The 6,767-nt window shown below is 47.5% G+C and overlaps 1 pseudogene; it reads left to right on the top strand.

The window, feature by feature from the left end:
* The first annotated feature begins 3,997 nt into the window (after nucleotides 1-3,997).
* LOC139364034 (uncharacterized) lies at nucleotides 3,998-5,164 on the top strand (annotated as a pseudogene).
* The last annotated feature ends 1,603 nt before the right edge of the window (nucleotides 5,165-6,767 follow it).

The raw sequence follows: 6,767 nt of genomic DNA, 5'->3' as shown, positions 1-6,767 counted from the left end.
AGAAGAAGAAAAGAAAGAAAGAAAAGAAAAATTCCTGCCTCCTGGTGTACACAGTCAGAAGAGTTCCCTCCCCTTGAATGTGACCAGGATCTGTGAAAATAGTGGGATAGCCGCTCCTGTGACTAGGTTATGTGGCAGACTAGAGCAAGATTCTCCTGATGCTTTTGAAGAAGCCAGCTACCATTCTGTGAGAGTGTCACGGGCTGGGGCATGAGCCTTTAAATAGCTGAGAGCAACCCCTGGCCAGCAGCTGGTGAGAAAGCAGGCCCTCAGTCCTACAATCACAAGGAACTAAATTCTGCCAATAACCTGAATGAACTTGCAAGAGGACTGTGAGTCCCTTTATTCAGCTTGGTGAGCCCCCGAGCAGAGGATACAGCTAACCTGTACTAGGAAAGTATAAAACACATGCATGGGAATGATACATTTCAGCTTTAAGGATAATTGTCACACTTCTGGGAACGAAGGGAAAGAAATGTATTAAGACTTTCGATTTCTTTAAAAAAATAAGATCAGAAGCAAATATGGCAAAATGTTAATATTTTGTGGTGGGTACACAGGTGTTGAGCATGCCCTTTGTTCTGAGTTCAAAATATTTCATAATTAACATTAAATGCAAGCCAGGCACAGTGGCTCATGCCTATAATCCCAGCACTTCGGGAGGTGAAGGTGGGAGGGTGGCTTGAGGCCAGGAGTAGTTCGAGACCAGCCTGGCCAACATAGAGAAAGTCTGTCTCTACAAAAAAAAAAAAAAAAATCTGGGCGTGGTGGCTCACACCTGTTATCCCAGCAATTTGGGAGCCTGAGGCCAGTAGATCACAAGGTCAGAAGTTCAAGACCAGCCTGACCAACATGGTGAAACCCCATCTCTACTAAAAATACAAAAATTAGCTGGGTGTGGTGGCGGGTGCCTGTAATTCCAGCTATTCAGGAGGCTAAGGCAGGGGAATTGTTTGCACCTGGGAGGCAGAGGTTGCAGTGAGCTGTGATCGCACTACTGCATTCCAGCCTAGGCAACAGAGCGAGACTCCATCTCAAAACAAAAACAAACAAAAAATATATATATACACACAAAAGAAATTAGCCAGACATGGTGGCACGCATCTGTAGTCCCAGGCACTTGGAAGGCTGAGGCTTGAGAATCACTTTAACCTCAGAGGCAGAGGTTGCAGTCAGCTGAGATCACACCACTGCACTCCAGCCTGGGCGACAGAGTGAGACTCTGTCTAACAAATCAATAAATAAATGCAAAAGATCCAAGTGAGTTGAGGAGGAAAGAGGTATCAAGGAAGGTTTTGTGGAGGTGACTTTTGAGCTGAGTCTTAAATGACTTAAACATGAGACAATAAGGGAGGGAAGAAGGACATTTCAGGTATGAGAAATAAGGAGTAAACCACGGAAACAACCTAATGTCTGTCAGCCAATGAATGGATAACAGAAATGTCATTCAGATTGTCTCCAACTTACGATGGTTCAACATGAGATTCTTTGGCTTTAGGATAGATTTATCAAGGTAGTAAATCCATTTTCAACTTATGATATTTTCAACTTAAGATGGGTTTATCAGGACACAGTTAAGTTGAGGAACACCTGTGTATCATATAATTTGGCAAAAAAAAAAAAAAAAAAAAAAAAAAGGAATGAGTGCAGGTCCACTCCACAACATGAATGCACCTTGAAAACATTAGGCAAAGTGACAGAAGCCAGATACAAAAGGCCATGTATTGCATGACAAATTTTTCACAAAATTTTTTATTTCAAGGGACCAAACTTGAATACTATACCTTCATGTTCTCAGAATCAGGGAACTTAAATAAAACTTCAGTTGCCTGACAAGGACTACATCAAAGTGAAAAGCTGTGGGAAAGAACTAGAAAGTATACTTTTGACCCTAGTTCTGTAAAGTTTCCTTATGCCACAGATAATACACATCCCCATTCCTGCCAAATTCCTTCCCTCATCTCCGTCTGTGGTCTCGATTCCATAAATAGGAGAAGGGCATGAATTTGCTTTAGGTAGGTAGGTAGGTAGGTAGATAGATAGATAGATAGATAGATAGATAGATAGATAGATAGATAGATAGATAGAGACAAAGATGGAGACACAGATGGAGATAGAGACAGATGTGCAGAAGATAAGTTCTGTGTAAATTAGTGTCAACATCTAAGTGGTACACCTACATCTATTCTGAAGAGAAAAGCATACCTCAAGGAAATTGACTTAAATATATGCAGAGAAAAAGTTTAAGCTGAAAGCTACTGCCCTCTTATATGAGACACTTTAAGAAATTACTTGGGGGGCAAGTGAGAAAATGGAGAGACGTAGCTCAGAGGATACAAAGTAGCAGATATGTAGGATGAACAAGTCTAGAAATATAATGTACAACATGAGAAATATATGTAATAAAATTGTGCTGTATTTGGGATTCACACTAAATGAGATTTTAAGCTCCTTTTGCCACCAAAACAAAAAGAAAATGGGTAACTATGTGAGTTGAAGGATACGTTAATTTGCTTCACTGCAGTAATCTTTTAACCATCTATATATATCCCATAAAATCATGTTGTATACCTAAAATATACAGAATGCTATTTAAAATAAAAAACTACTTCAATATTTTCTGCATTTTTAATATGCTCACTCAAATAAAGTATTAATTTGCATCTTTGATATTAAACAGATATACACGTGTGTGTGTGTGTGTGTGTGTATGTATATATATAAAGTTATAGTTTTGGCCAGGTGCAACGGCTGACACCTGTAATCTCAGCACTTTGGGAGAAAAAGGCAGAAGGATTGCTTGAGGCCAGGAGTTTGAGATCAGCCTGGGCAACATAGCAAGACCCTATCTCTACAAACTTTTTTAAGCAAAATTAGCCAGAGGTGATGGTATGCACTTGTAGTCCCAGATACTTGGGAGGCTGAGGCAGAGGATCCCTTGAGCCCAGGAGTTCAAAGCTGCAATGAGCTATTACTGTGCCACTGGATTCCAGTCTGAGCAACAGAGCAAGATCTTGTGTCAAAAAATAAAATTTCTTGTAATCCCAGCACTTTGGGAGGCTGAAGCGGGTGGATCACAAGGTCAGGAGATTGAGACAACCCTGGCTAACACGGTGAAACCCCGTCTCTACTAAAAATTAAAAAAAAAAAATTAGCCGAGCATGGTGGCAGATGCCTGTAATCCCAGCTACTTGAGAGGCTGAGGCAGGAGAAGGGCGTGAACCCATCTAAAAAAAAATTGATAATTAAAGATAAATAGTTATAGTTTTATGAACCTTGACTGCAACTGAGGGAAAATTCTGTAATTGGCAAAATGAATTCTGCCTGCTTGCAAAACTTCTGACTAATAATGAATAATAGGAAGCCCAAATTAGAGGATCCATATCAGTTGAAAGTTTTTCCAAATAAGAGTGACTGAATTCTCAGAGTTAAAAGATTGGGTTCAAATCAAAGACTTGTTAGATCTTGAATAAGTTACTTAATCCCTCTGTGACTCACTGTTCTCAAATGTAAATGAAGACAATTTGTAACCCAAAAAAACAAAAATGAAAAAGTTTTCTCTAAGACTGCAAATCCTAAGGATAATTTCATTTTAATATCAGTCACCATTTAGTCTGGATACACCAAAATGCAGTCTAATTTTCCTTCTGTTTAAGGTCCACACAAAAATATTCTCAATAAAATGTATTTGTGTGTCAACTTTTGCTCCTGAGGCTTCGTCATTTTTTTGGTTTAAAAAAAAAAAAAAAAAAAGCACTAGACCGGGCACAGTGGCCCATGCCTCTGATCTCTCTTAGGGAGGCCAAGGCAGGTGGACAGGGAGAAGCTCTGTCGAGAAGAGGCTCCTAGACCTGGTTCTGCCTCTACTTGCTGGGGGTCCTTGCGAAAGTTGCTTCCCCTCTTTGGGCTCAGTTTCCTCAGCTGAGAAATGGGGGGAGGGCCAAATGGTCTAAGGTTCTGGGAACCTCTAAGTCAGAACCCGTAGCTGGTGGTCAAGATGAGGGAGAGGACCTCAGGGTCAGCCGAATGCCTGAGAGGCAGGACAGGCCCAAAGGTGAGCAACCTGAGCACAACAAGTGGGCTCAGAGCTGGTGCATGAGCCCCACAGCCTGCAGAGCAGCCCTGGACTCAGGAGCCCGCTCGCACCAGCCCGTTGGGACTTCAGAGATGTGGGTCCAGCCTCTCCTACTATTGCAGGGCTGGGGCCTGGGAGCTGCAGATTCTGTCCCCACAGCTGCCTTAGACATGCCAAATGGGCTGGGGCAAGACACAGCCCTCTCTATGAAATGAGCAGTCAGTCCAAATAGATGCACTAAAGAAGGGCTGTGGGATGGACCCAGCTGTAGCCTGGGCTACAGACAGGCTTCCAGGGTACTCAAGCAGCTGGCCTCTGGGGTAGCAGCCCCAGGTATGCAAGGCAGGACTCAGAATCTAGGCCAAGCCTCCACAGGAAGGTCATGTCCCCTCTGGAGTGCCCAGGCACTCTGCAGGAGGGGCAGCAGGCAAGAGGTGCGCTAGGAGCACGTTACACAAAGTGCCTAATATTGCATCTGCTCAGATGGGCAGCAAGTTGGAAAGTGGATGCAGTAGGTACGGTGGCGGCTGCTCCCCACAGCCAGGAGTCCAGCCCAGCACCACCTGAGTCTGCCTCAGTCCTGCTCAATTGGGTAATCTATGTTCTGGGCCCTCTGGGCCCATCCACAGAGGGAGGGCTTTGGGGCGACCAGGTGAGCTGGTCCTTGTGGGAGGATGTAACCGACTCCTGAGCCTGGCGAGCCAGGAAGCCCCTCGCCAGCATCCCCAACCCCACCTCTCCAGCCCCCTCATTCCCTGATCCTCCCATCTGCTCCCCTGCCCCAGCAGTTTCCTCTGCTCACGCTCTTTTCCTGCTCCCAGGCTCGCCTGGTCACGTGATCTTCACTCTCCTCTGAGTCTCCCTCTTTCCAAGCCGCCTCCACTCTACTTGACACATTCTCCTTTAAGACACCAGAGTACACAAGCTCAAGTCCCTGCACCTCACCTTTACTCCCAGACATGGGAGGGAGATGACATGAAGAACCAAACGCCACTTGGCAAGGGCTCTGGCGTATGCAGAGGGGCAGATCTGAGGCTGTGGAAGGTCCAGGGACTCCCTGCAGGAGGCTTCATTTCAGCTGGCTATTGAATGTGGCTCAGAGCTGACACCTCTCCTTGAAGCTCCAGACCAGGAGCCAGCTGCCAGCTGGACCCTCCATTTGGTGTCTCGGAGAAACCTTGCACTCTGTGGGTCTAACTCTGAACCCAGAAAAGCTCCGCATCTCAGCCCTGTCTCTTCTTAGGGAAAGCCTATGACCCAGTTGTGCACCACACCCACATTTGAGTCAGGGGCTCCTGCCCCGCACTGTGAGCACTTTGGATAAGCCAGTGCCGAGGGGGAAAGAGCTCTGAATGCCAAACCATGGGTTTCAACTCCACCTCCAGCTCTGAGAGCTGTGGGCAGGGAAGGGCGCTAGTCCAGTGTGCTGTAGAAAGACCAGTCTGCCACTGTATGGCACATGGATGGCGGGGACAGAGTGCGGGTGGAGAGACCAGAAGGTGGACAGGGCGGGGGAGGCAGGGACATGGCTGTAGCCGTGGAGATGGGAGGACAGACAGGACTTGGTGGCCACTTGGATGAACCGAGGGAGGAGTCTGGAAGAGACACCCAGTTTTGTCTCAGATGTGTGGAGCGTGGGATGCTGTTCACTAATCGAGGGAGGAGGAGGAGGAGGAAGAGGTGTGGCATGGGAGGAGGTAGCTGAGCTCTGTCATGAATGTCATTTGAAGTCCCCAGGGAGAGCCAGGCCCGCCAGCACCTTCACTGCTTCAGCTGGCCCTCGGGGTGCCTGTGCTCCCTGGCCCTCTCGGCTCCCGCTTCATAGCTGTCAGCTGCAGTGGGGGACAGCTGCACAAGGGCCCAGCATGTCTGTGTTCTTAGCCAGGGGACTGCTGCATGGCCCATGCCGAGCAGAAGCTGATGGATGACCCTCTGAACAAAACCCATTACAACATCCTGATCCACCCAGCCACCAGCTCCTCACAGCTCATCTCCATCGAGACGGAGCTCTCCCTGGCCCAGTGCATCAGTTGGTAGGTGCAGAGGACACCTGTGGCTCAGGCTCAAGTGAAGAGGCAGCTCATGCCCAAGCCCCAGGCAATCAGTGTCCAGAGGAATGAAATGACTAGAGTTGATTTAGACTCACCAATGCATGGCGGGGAGGCTGGAGGAGGGTCCATGAGGTTTATAGGTTTCCAATATTTAATGAGTCCACAGTTTTGTTAACAAAAAAGAAGTGAGGGTGGGAGCGGGGTCACCACTGGCTAGGCAGCCAATGGGCCTGTATAGTCTCTGCTCAGCTGAGTCTCCAGCAGGACTATAAGCTTTTCCTCCTCATCCTCCCAGCCCCGCCCTACTCTCTCCCCCAGCTTGCTCAGCAGGTGACCTTACCGACTCCCTACTTGTTGGGGGAAATAAGAACCAGACTGGGGAAAATGATGGGTACAGAGGCCCAGGTGTAGGGGCAGGACCCAGGGCAGTGCAGCCTCTACTGAGCCAGGTGGGTGAGGGTCTGGAGAGTGGGCATGGCTGCTGCAGGCATGGAAAGGAGGCGCAGATGGCGGCACTCCCAGGGACCACCGTCAGGGTCTCCATATGTGGATGTATGCAGAGGTGGGTGCTGAGGGAGGAGGTGCAGGGAATTTCTCATCTTCTCTCCACTGCCTCTGAGTTGGAGATGTCAGAGGGAGCC

The sequence above is a fragment of the Macaca nemestrina genome, chromosome 7, assembly GCF_043159975.1.
Source record: "Macaca nemestrina isolate mMacNem1 chromosome 7, mMacNem.hap1, whole genome shotgun sequence".
Lineage (NCBI taxonomy): Eukaryota > Metazoa > Chordata > Mammalia > Primates > Cercopithecidae > Macaca > Macaca nemestrina.
The sequence above is the reverse complement of the archived record's forward strand: the minus strand, read 5'-3'. Positions and strand labels throughout refer to the sequence as shown.